Genomic DNA, 12,865 nt, shown 5'->3' on the forward strand with positions numbered 1-12,865 from the left:
GGTTAGCATACAGCTAAAGATGTTCTATTTCATCTAATAACCGTTATCTTTCATATTATACCTTTATTTATGGCTGATGTCAGCAACAATAAATAAAATTTTAAATAGCAATTATTGGTGGTAAACAGTTTTATGTGCTATTCTAAAAATTAGGCAAATCTCCCAGAATTTTCATTAATTGAGTTTAAGATAAATATTTAAAAACCTGAAATATGTATGAGTTTAGTAAAGTAATTACGTACCGGAGGAATATGAAAAGTTAATGGTTCATTAAGGATTTTTTCCCTGACTTTCTGCAGTGTAAAAGAATTTCTAATATAGTACTAAATCAATTACATGATGTACTATCTTAGCACCTTCCTCTGTCTTAGGGAATAGGTTTCAAGTTATTTTCATGTGAGCTTCCATAGCTGACTGGTTACGTCTGTAATAGTTGATGTGCTGAGGGTATCTTATATGAACGTATCTGCCTGTCTGTACTATTTAGTGCCTTGACCAAGATTTACATGGGATTCTATACACACAAAAATCTCCAAGTTTTTCTTTCCACTGTCTTTGCGTCTGAAATCTGGGCTAATTCCGGCTAACATTACTGTTTGTGAACAAAATTACTTTTATTTTGTGCAAAGAAAGTAAGTGAACTATTTTTTGGTAATCCGTGGGAAATGTTTTCTGTATCGTAAGTTTCTTTCACAGAACCTCGAATATTTTCATCTGCCATTGAACTGTGATAGTAAATAGCTACTGCTGTTTGGTTTTTGATGTCGAATTACTTCTCCCTGTTCAATATGCTGAACGTAGCTTTTTTTGGCACCGTGTACTACCGTTTTATATGCAGTCTTTGGTGGCGTGATGTGACAGGGATTATGGTACTCGAAGCTGTCTCTCCTCTGTAAGGAATTAAACCTATTGTATTTTCTGTATATAAATCTAGGAATCTTCTTGCATACGTTACCGAAAAAATTATGATATTAGATGTATCAGTGGTGACAAATTTGATTAAAATGAACGTATCATCTCCGTATCATTTCCAAACAGGGTAACAAGATACAAATTCTCATCTGGTCTTGGTGATTAATGAAAATATTTGCTATTGTGAAAGATATTGAAGACACTGTGGCCATCCAATATGGTTGATGAATTTTACTATTTAATGACAAAAAGAAAAATTAGTTAAGGAAATGCTTAAATACGTTTATGAATTTAACAACTTCAGTTCGTCAATGCAATCTGTCTTTAGCGAATCCTTCTTTGTAGCTGCAATGGCTTTTTTAGCAGTGGTAGTGGACTATAGGTTTTGTGTCCAGTTGTATGAAATCGGAAACATATGAAATATTTATTTCTTTTATTTCAGTGAATAATTTGGTACTTTTTTTACACAATAGCAAAAATAACAGGAACAAACCGCAGAGTATTTTAGCTCACAAATTCAAACATTCAGCTCCGGGGACCTGTAAGTACCGAAAAAGGCCGTGAAGTGATCGACAGCCCTTGTAGGATTCAAAGATAATACGAAAGCAAAGACAGATTCCAATGGAGATTTAACAGACGTCAACGCCTTGTTAGCAAACTAAAGTTGAAAGAAGCGAATGTAATCTTAAGGAGAAGAATGCGAAAAGCTTTACCAACACCGTCTTAGGTAAAGTCAGTAGCTCACCCAGGGACTGTATTGGCACACACACGGAAGATGACAGAGACGCTGCCGGGTTATTGAATTCCGCCTTCGAAAAATGTTTCACCGCATAAAGTCGTTATAAGGTACTGCCTCTCATTTATCTCACGGCCCAAATGGCGTATATGAAAATAAGCGATAACTCGAAAGGAAATCAGCTAAAACTGTTCAGTAGTGGAAAGATATTAGGATCTTACGTGATTCTTGTAAGATTCTACATAGAACTTGCTCCTCTCGCAGCATAAATTTATCGTAGATTTCAGGACCAACAGAAGGTACCAAGTGACTGCAGAAAAATGCACACGATTGGGGATCTATATCGTTGACGTCATGCTATTGCAAAGTAATTAAAACTCTTTAATGACAACGCCCTATGACATTTTGACATTTTTCGAGAACTAAAATCTCCTCTATAGATATCAAAACGAATTTTGGAAACAGAGATCTTATGCTACGCAGCTCTGGTGGTACACGAGATACGGAGCAGACACGTTGATGCCATGTTCCTTGAATTCCGAATGCCAATCGATACGGTTCCACATTGTCGACTATTGAACAAAGTTCGAGCAAACCGAATGTCTGACCAGAACTGCGGCTGTACTCAGTACGTCCTTGCAGACAGGATTCAAGAGGTCGAACATAACAGAACAAAATCGGTAGGTGGAAAGGCAATTACAGTAGTAAGAAAAACAGCTGTGCGTATATGATACATGTATAGTCTACGTCACAAAACTATCGAAATTAAGACCTGGAATGGACTGGTTGTTGGTGTAGGGGGCGGCCGTTGACCTTCAACGTAATTAAATGTAATGTATTGCGCAGAACTACGTAAAGAGCCCCACTACTGTTCAGCTGTACTTCTGGCAAAGAATCTTTGTAATCATTAAAATACATGAATGAGTAACTGGGCGAAGGGATCGAACTTTAGTTCACATAAACTGGTTGCAGGAAAGCAAACGCCAAGCGATGGGTTAAGCATGCAAAAAGGAGGGAAGAAAGGAAAAAGCTGTATCGGAATCAAATAATACATATTCTGCTAATACTCACCAATAACAAGCAACAGAGAAATCTTCATGGTGCTCGGGATGCCCTACTACTGTTTTCTGGGTTGTATTTATACCAGGACCACAGTTTTATCACCCGCTAACAAAACGAAGGTTATCATGCAGTTCTGACTAACCGTTCCGAGAATGACTTTCCTTGTACTTGTTTCCCTGTCTCATATTAAGCGTTATCATCTTTGGCAAAGCGGGGGTTATCGTACTGCTTCATGCACGTTTTCCTTGTAAATGTCTTTCTACGAATTACACACTCCTTCCACTGCGAAGAAAATTCCGCTCAGATTTAGCTATGGAAAGAGAGACTGAAAGAGTTTGAATATTGTAGATTTCATTAAAATCTTTATTTAGCCAAGACTGCAATGTAGAAAGAAATGATAGATTACTTATTTCAATCGATTACATCGTAATGTTTCGATCTGGAAATCGTTAGAAAATGTCACACGACAGAAGAATTACGGAATGCAGCAGCGTTAAATAGAATAACTAAGTAGAAATCATAATGTAGACTGTTAAGAATAAAAACTATTAATGTTAATATTTCAAACTCTGTTACTATTAATTTATATTATTAGGTGATGTGTAGACGTCTTCTATCTTTGCAGCTACAATTTTCATTACACGTATTTCAATAACTTTATAGCTGTAACAATTTTGGCTACACGATTTGTTTTAGATTAAAATTTGAGGAATTTCCTATTTTTGAATTATTGATTACACCGTATACACCTGATGGCATCTTCGTCGACTTTTAACTTGTGCATCAGGCGGTCAGTCTGTCTGCTATTGAAATTTGTTTGCTGTTACTGACACTGCAGCTGGGCATTACGATATATGTCAACTGTAAAGTATTACAACCATGTTCGTGCAGTAGGTTTTATATACGTATATTGTGCATACGACAGCAATGTATGTTTTTACTGCAACTTCGTAGCGCGTAGCATCGTACCAGTAACTTCCGATCGTAACCATTTAATTTCTTTCTATTTTGTTCCACAGTTGGCTTTTCTTTAAGTATGTTAAAGCGATGTTGACGAAGAGTCTAAGACGACGAAGTCAGCGTTTCTCCGATAATTCTGCAGATGCTGCTTGGTGCACGATGGTATTGCTCCCTTAGCGCAACTCTGCAGGTATGTCTGTTGCACTTGCACTCTCTTGGTCGTTTTTCCTACAGGTTAGATAAGTTTCATGTAAGTAACACATGTACATTAATGAATTTTTGTCGAATGCTCTTATGGCTTATAGATTTACTGTTACTTTAGTAACTATGTAATGAAATTATTCAGTGAGCTTTGGTGCATGTTTAATTCGGTATCCCAATTGTCGACTGCTATTAATATGGCGCTTTATGAAGAAGCTAAAATGGGGATTTCGTTGTCTTACCAGTCGCTCTCTCTGTTGCCTTCCTGCTAATGGGGACAGTGCTTAAGAGGAAGACAGATTGACAAAAATCGAGCAAAATATCAGAAAAATAGGTTCGCCTAATGCCTTACTTTACGTTACCATACAAAAAAAGAAAAGTCGCAATGAAGTAAGCTCTACTTTTACACATAGTTAACTATTTTCGAAAATCTCATTTTAAATTTATATTTTCTACATTTATTTTTCATTTAATGTAGAACTAAAATGAAATCTTTGTGACTTACGATTTCGAAAACATCACGGTGAACGTATTTATTCACAGTGGAGTTCCTAACTCCATTTTTTTATCCATCTGAAGGATAGAATGCAGTCTATTAGAGGTGACCATGAATCTGGTTGGAAAAATTCTGAATGTTATGTAAAGTGGCTGGAGCATTTCCCTATACAATTATAACCAATAGAAAGAAACCCAATCCTTCTGCTTATTGTTAATGGAGTAGAGATTAAAATCCATGGAGAAGAAATAAAAACTTCGAGGTTTGCCGATGACATTGTAATTCTGTCAGAGACAGCAAAGGACCTGGAAGAGCAGCTGAACGCAACGGACAGTTTCCTGAAAGGAGGATATAAGATGAACATCAACAAATCGCAAAACGAGGAAAATGGAATGTAGTCGAATTAAATCGAGTGATGCTGCAGGAATTAGATTAGGAAATGAGACGCTTAAAGTAGTAAAGAAGTTTTGCTATTTTGGGAACAAAATAACTGATGATGGTCGAAGTAGAGAGGATATAAAATGTAGACTAGCAATGTCAAGGAAAGCGTTTCTGAAGAACAGAAATTTGTTAACATCGAGTACAGATTTAAGTGTCAGGAAGTCGTTTCTGAAAGTATTTGTATGGATTGTAGCCTTGTATGGAAGTGAAACGTGGACGATAAATAGTTTAGGCAAGAAGAGAATTGAAGCTTTCGAAATGTGGTGCTATAGAAGAATACTGAAGATTAGATGGATAGATCACATAACTAATGAGGATGTATTGAATAGAATTGGAGAGAGGAGAAATATGTGGCACAACTTGACTAGAAGAAGGGATCGGATCGTACGGCATATTCTGAGACATCAAGGGATCACCAATTTAGTATTGGAGGGCAGCGTGGAGGGTAAAATTCGTAGAGGAAGACCAAGAGATGAACACACTAAGATTCAGAACGATGTAGGTTGCAGTAGGTACTGGGAGATGAAGAAGCTTGCACAGGATAGAGTAGCATGGAGAGCTGCATCAAACCAGTCTCTGGACTGAAGACCACAACAACAACAATGGATAAACATACTACTCAGCTGCCTTCGAAAGCTCTTACTTTCCTCAGATGTATCTTCACAACTGTCCTAGGGTTCCCATGTCCCAGAAGCCACAGATTTCAACCGTTGTGCTATTTCACGGGCATATCAAAACTGCGTATAGCAAATCTTGTTCTGACTCTCTTGCTAATGGTCCAGAGCAAGTGATGATAACACAAGTCATTGCAAGTTTGTTCAACATTACCACTAGAAAAGCTGCAACTTTAAATAATGCGATCATGGGCTCTGTAGACACAGAAGCTGGGCCATTACATGCACATATGTTTAGTGATGAAACTCTCCGATCTTTACTAAAAACAGACAAAGGCATCAATGAAATTCCGTCTGAAGCAGATGCCCTTCCTCGAATATCAGCTAACCCAACTGCAGAATTTGATACATTACCAGAGCCCTTATGTAACTCTAAAACTACTTCTATCTTACCTCCGTTACCCCATGCACAACGTCCATCAGGCCTTATCTAACTGTACCCTTATTTTACTTCCATTACCATACAAAGAGCTTGGTGCATTATCAGTGGGCTCACCGACCTCTAACTCCACAGCTTCCTCTCCTTTACAATCATTATCTCAAGCTGTACCTGTAGGTGGTTCAAGTAAAGGAAGAAGTGAGTGTCTACCTCTAAACCTGTGAAGGTGGCTCCAAAATTATCTTATCCAGCTCTAAGGTCTAGTTGACGAATGTTACAATCACTAACAGAAATAAGTCTAACAAAGAGGTTTAGTCTTTAGGACATGTACAAGAGTTTGAATTTAAAAGAAATATATGATGTAATAAATCCCCCGATTAGTGACCTTTTGTTACTATTTCCGGATCTCAAGATTAATTAATTTCAGGTCGATTCCGTATTTCTGGGTTTCCGGAAGGCTTTTGACACTGTACCACACAAGCGGCTCGTAGTGAAATTACGTGCTTATGGAATATCGTCTCAGTTATGTGACTGGATTTGTGATTACCTGTCAGAGAGGTCAAAGTTGGTAATAACTGACGGAAAGTCATCGAGTAAAACAGAAGTGATTTCTGGGGTTCCCCAAGGTAGTGTTATAGCCCCTTTGCTGTTCCGTAGCTACATAAACGATTTCTGAGACAATCTGAGCAGCCGTCATCGGTTGTTTGCAGATGACACTGTCGTTTATCGACTACTAAAGTCATCAGAAGATCAAAACAAACTGCAAAGCGATTTAGAAAAGATATCTGAATGGTGCGAAAAGTGGCAGTTGACCCTAAATAACGAAAAGTGTGAGGTCATCCACACGAGTGCTAAAAGGAACTCGTTAAACTACGGTTACACGATAAATCAGTCTAAAAGCCTTAAATTCAGCTAAATACCTAGGTATTACAATTACGAACAACTTAAATTGGAAGGAACACACAGAAAATGTTGGGGGGAAGGCTGACCAAAGACTGCGTTTTATTGGCAGGACACTTAGAAAATTTAATAGACCTACTAAGGAGACTGCCTACACTATGCTTTTCCGTCCTCTTCTAGAAAACTGCTGCCCGGTGTGGGATCCTTTCCAGATAGGACTGACGGAGTACATCGAAAAAGTTCAAAGAAAGGCAGCAAATTCTGTATTATCGCAAAATATGGGAGAGAGTGTCACAGAAATGATACAGGATTTGGGCTGGACATCATTAAAAGAAAGGCGTTTTTCGTTGCGACGGAATCGTTCCACGAAATTCCAACCACCAACTTTCTCCTCCGAATGCGAAAATATTTTGTTGACACCGACCTACATAGGAAGGAACGCTCACCACGATAAAATAAGGGAAATCAGAGCTCGTAAGGAAAGATATAGATGTTCATTCTATCCGCGCGCTATACCGGATTGGACTAATAGAGAATTGTGAAGGTGGTTCGATGAACCCTCTGCCAGGCACTTAAATGTGATTTTCAGAGTATCCATGTAGATGTAGATGTTCAGACTAGTGCTCAATCATTGCTTGCTACACTGAGATATGGCCAATTATAGACTTAAATAACATGTAATACCTTAAAGTTTGTGGAGCGCTGTCTCCATACTGACAACGTCTGGTAAATGCATTAAGAAATACATTAAAGAAGTTTTTGGAACATCAGCACACAGGTTTTGTGTACCATACAGTGCTAAAAGCACGTTCCTTTTCAGATGCACTGCACTTGTCGAGCACATTTTCGCTCTTGCTACAACAAATTTTGTGAGCGACAGTACTCTTATTTTCACATAATTCAGCGGATGTAAGCAGTAGATTCCGAAGTTTATTTCTAATGGTTTGTTTCGATACCATTATGTGGTGTGATGCTACCGTTTAGCCAGCTACTACTAAATTCGAGTATTCGTAAGAGGGCGTGCTGAAAAGTAAAGCCTCCGAATTTTGTATGAGAAAAATCATAAACTTTTTAAATAAAACCAACTTCCTTAACATTCTCCATCATTATTCTTCAGATCTACATATTTATATCTCAACATAGCCCCCATCTCGATGAACACATTTCTCCCAAGGAAAGACTGTTACGTAGAATGTTTGACTTTATTGACTGAACCATAGTATCAGCTCAGCTATCAACGCTCCATCAATAGCAAAGTGAAGTCCTCGCAGGTATTCTGCAGGTTTTGTAAACACATGAAAATCGGGCGGGGAGAAGTTGGAGTTGTATAGAAGGTGATCGATGGCAGTGAATCCAAAGCATTACAGCGTTGTTTGTGGTTTGTTAATGTCATGCTAAAGGTGATGGCGTCCCACATGTGGACAAAATTTTCGCGTATCTGGATTCAGAGGCATGAATTTCAGATGCACTTTGAACTATCTACATCACTTTGCCTGTTGATGGCATGGTCTCGAGAAGTTTTATGGGGGCGGCGATCTTTTCTGGCGAAACTCTCTTGATGCCCTGGCTTTCAGTTTCAGAATGAAGAACCCTAACGTTCATCATCTGTTGCTATGTTGTTGACAGTGTTCTAGTCTCCTCTGTTTCATGATAGCAGTGATTATATGAGGAACAAACACTGCACACAGTTTTCTGTACAGCAGTTCTGCAATGATGTACCATGCACTGCACACACGCTCGTTACATGTCGCACTTACCCGAGAGCTGTGTCTGTTTTAGCCGACGATTCACTGATTGATTCATCAACATATTTCAGATGAGTCTCGTTGTTTGCCGAACTTGGTCGTCGACTCCGCCCTCTGCCACGCACGTTAAGTCGTTTCCTACATTAGGAACACGAACAAGCCGATATCGTGCATTTTTGACGTCGATACCATTGTCACCTTAGACAATTTTCAATCTTCTGTGCATTTCAAATGGAGGCGTGTTTTCTGCAGTAATAAAATCGATTACATCATGCTCTTTTTTACTCGCCGATATAGTTACGATACACACTACAATTCGACATAGTTTGGCAACCTGCTACAGCGAAGAGGCGAAGTCGACCAGGTAATATAAATGAAGGTCAGTACCTCAGTCTATTTTGAGAACGGAAGATTCACAGGAACTACTTTTAGCGCGTCATCCTATGTGCACAATACGTTTTTCTTTCAGTATTCTGAGATCGATACTGGAAAATATTCGTTCGTCCGTAGGTAAATTTGCCTCCACTGCCCCACAGATCAAACAAAGTAAATGGCATTAGATGGTAAACAAACGGGTACAGTAACTTTAGATTACCACTGCGCAGTAAACAACTCAGACACGATATTCTTAAAATGGTACTCATTAAATTTAATGTTACTCAGGACATACCACCATCATGATTTTTTTTTTTGTCATCAGTCTACTGACTGGTTTGATGCGGCCCGCCACTAATTCCTTTCCTGTGCTATCCTCTTCATCTCAGAGTAGCACTTGCAACCTACGTCCTCAATTATTTGCTTGACGTATTCCAATCTCTGTCTTCCTCTACAGTTTTTGCCCTCTACAGCTCCCTCTAGTACCATGGAAGTCATTCCCTCATGTCTTAGCAGATGTCCTATCATCCTGTCCCTTCTCCTTATCAGTGTTTTCCACATATTCCTTTCATCTCCGATTCTGCGTAGAACCTCCTCATTCCTTACCTTACCAGTCCACCTAATTTTCAACATTCGTCTATAGCACCACATCTCAAATGCTTCGATTCTCTTCTGTTCCGGTTTTCCCACAGTCCATGTTTCACTACCATACAATGCTGTACTCCAGACGTACATCCTCAGAAATTTCTTCCTCAAATTAAGGCCGGTATTTGCTATTAGTAGACTTCGCTTGGCCAGAAATGCCTTTTTTTTGCCATAGCGAGTCTGCTTTTGATGTCCACCTTGCTCCGTCCGTCATTGGTTATTTTACTGCCTAGGTAGCTGAATTCCTTAACTTCATTGACTTCGTGACCATCAATCCTGATGTTAAGTTTCTCGCTGTTCTCATTTCTACTACTTCTCATTACCTTCGTCTTTCTCCGATTTACTCTCAAACCATACTGTGTACTCATTAGACTGTTCATTCCGTTCAGCAGATCATTTAATTCTTCTTCACTTTCACTCAGGATAGCAATGTCATCAGCGAATCGTATCATTGATATCCTTTCACCTTGTATTTTAATTCCACTCCTGAACCTTTCTGTTATTTCCATCATTGCTTGCTCGATGTACAGATTGAAGAGTAGGGGCTATAGGCTACAGCCTTGTCTTACACCATTCTTAATACGAGCACTTCGTTCTTGATCGTCCACTCTTATTATTCCCTCTTGGTTGTTGTACATATTGTATATGACCCGTCTCTCCCTATAGCTTACTCCTACTTTTTTCAGAATCTCGAACAGCCTGCACCATTTTATATTGTCGAACGCTTTTTCCAGGTCGACATATCCTATGAATGTGTCTTGATTTTTCTTTAGCCTTGCTTCCATTATTAGCCGTAACGTCAGAATTGCCTCTATCGTCCCTTTACTTTTCCTAAAGCCAAAATGATCGTCACCTAGCGCATTCTCAATTTTCTTTTCCATTCTTCTGTATATTATTCTTGTAAGCAGCTTCGATGCATGAGCTGTTAAACTGATTGTGCGATAATTCTCGCACTTGTCAGCTCTTGCCGTCTTCGGAATTGTGTGGATGATGCTTTTCCGAAAGTCAGATGGTATATCGCCAGACTCATATAATCTACACACCAACGTGAATAGTCGTTTTGTTGCCACTTCCCCCAATGATTTTAGAAATTCTGATGGAATGTTATCGATCCCTTCTGCCTTATTTGACCGTAAGTCCTCCAAAGCTCTTTTAAATTCCGATTCTAATACTGGATCCCCTATCTCTTCTAAATCGACTCCTGTTTCTTCTTCTATCACATCAGACAAATCTTCACCGTCATAGAGGCTTTCAATGTATTCTTTCCACCTATCTGCTCTCTTCTCTGCATTTAACAGTGGAATTCCCGTTGCACTCTTAATGTTACCACCGTTGCTTTTCTTAATGTCACCAAAGGTTGTTTTGACTTTCCTGTATGCTGAGTCTGTCCTTCCGACAATCATATCTTCTTCGATGTCTTCACATTTTTCCTGCAGCCATTTCGTCTTAGCTCCCCTGCACTTCCTATTTATTTCATTCCTCAGCGTACTTGTATTTCTGTATTCCTGATTTTCCCGGAACATGTTTGTACTTCCTCCTTTCATCAATCAACTGATGTATATCTTCTGTTACCCATGGTTTCTTCGCAGCTACCTTCTTTGTACTTATGTTTTCCTTCCCAACTTCTGTGATTGCCCTTTTTAGAGATGTCCATTCCTCTTCAACTGTACTGCCTACTGCGCTATTCCTTATTGCTGTATCTATAGCGTTAGAGAACTTCAAATGTATCTCGTCATTCCTTAGTACTCCCGTATCCCACTTCTTTGCGTATTGATTCTTCCTGACTAATGTCTTGAACTTCAGCCTACTCTTCATCACTACTATATTGTGATCTGAGTCTATATCTGCTCCTGGGTACGCCTTACAATCCACTATCTGATTTCGGAATCTCTGTCTGTCCATGATGTAATCTAATTGAAATCTTCCCGTATCTCCCGGCCTTTTCCAAGTATACCTCCTCCTCTTGTGATTCTTGAACAGGGTATTCGCTATTACTAGCTGAAACTTGTTACAGAACTCAATTAGTCTTTCTCCTCTTTCATTCCTTGTCCCAAGCCCATATTCTCCTGTAAGCTTTTCTTCTACTCCTTCCCCTACAACTGCATTCCAGTCGCCCATGACTATTAGATTTTCGTCCCCCTTTACATACTGCATTACCCTTCGAATATCCTCATGCACTTTCTCTATCTGTTCATCTTCAGCTTGCGACGTCGGCATGTATACCTGAACTATCGTTGTCGGTGTTGGTCTGCTGTCGATTCTGATTAGAACAACCCAGTCACTGAACTGTTCACAGTAACACACCCTCTGCCCTACCTTCCTATTCATAACGAATCCTACACCTGTTATACCATTTTCTGCTGCTGTTGATATTACCCGATACTCATCTGACCAGAAATCCTTGTCATCCTTCCACTTCACTTCACTGACCCCTACTATATCTAGATTGAGCCTTTGCATTTCCCTTTTCAGATTTTCTAGTTTCCCTACCACGTTCAAGCTTCTGACACTCCACGCCCCGACTCGTAGAACGTTATCCTTTCGTTGATTATTCAATCTTTTTCTCATGGTAACCTCCCCCTTGGCAGTCCCCTCCCGGAGATCCGAATGGGGGACTATTCCGGAATCTTTTGCCAATGGGGAGATCATCATGACACTTCTTCAAATTCAGGCCACATGTCCTGTGGATACACGTTACGTGCCTTTAATGCAGTGGTTTCCATTGCCTTCTGCATCCTCATGTCGTTGATCATTGCTGATTGTTCCGCCTTTAGGGGCAATTCCCACCCCTAGGACAAGAGAGTGCCCTGAACCTCTATCCTCTCCTCCGCCCTCTTTGACAAGGCCGTTGGCAGAATGAGGCTGATTTCTTATGCCGGAAGTGTTCGGCCGCCAATGCTGATTATTTATCAAAATTTAGGCAGTGGTGGGGATCGAACTCGTGACCGAAGACGTTTTGATTATGAATCAAAGACGCTACCCCTAGACCACGTTCCCTATTGGAGAGCAGGGATGGACCAATACTGTTCGGCTCCTCTCATTTAAGTTTTTCAAGGTTTTTCTACGTCTCCTAAGGTGATTAACGGACTGGTTCCTTCCCAACCGAGGTCACCGATTTCCTTCACCATACTTGTCCCATCTGAGCCTCTGCTATGATTACTTCGTCTTCTTTCGTCAAGACTTCCTTGCGGCTACACGATAAATCCTTACGTTATGGATTTTATCTCTCTGTCACATTGCCTCCCATGCCCATCAACCAAGATTACATGTAATGGTCATGTAAGAAAATAAATGCAGCGTTTTAACACGCCACACATGTTCCTTTCATAAGCTGATTCA

The 12,865-nt window shown here is 39.7% G+C and overlaps 1 long non-coding RNA gene across 1 annotated transcript in view; it reads left to right on the top strand.

Annotated features, from left to right (window-relative positions):
- Nucleotides 1-3,242: 3,242 nt before the first annotated feature.
- Nucleotides 3,243-12,865, top strand: part of LOC126236564 (uncharacterized) — a 111,194-nt gene continuing 101,571 nt past the window's right edge. The window contains exon 1 of the long non-coding RNA XR_007544957.1: nt 3,243-3,860. This is a non-coding gene — a long non-coding RNA (uncharacterized LOC126236564). The remainder of the gene's footprint in view (nt 3,861-12,865) is intronic.

This window comes from Schistocerca nitens, chromosome 2, assembly GCF_023898315.1.
Source record: "Schistocerca nitens isolate TAMUIC-IGC-003100 chromosome 2, iqSchNite1.1, whole genome shotgun sequence".
In the NCBI taxonomy this organism is placed as follows: domain Eukaryota; kingdom Metazoa; phylum Arthropoda; class Insecta; order Orthoptera; family Acrididae; genus Schistocerca; species Schistocerca nitens.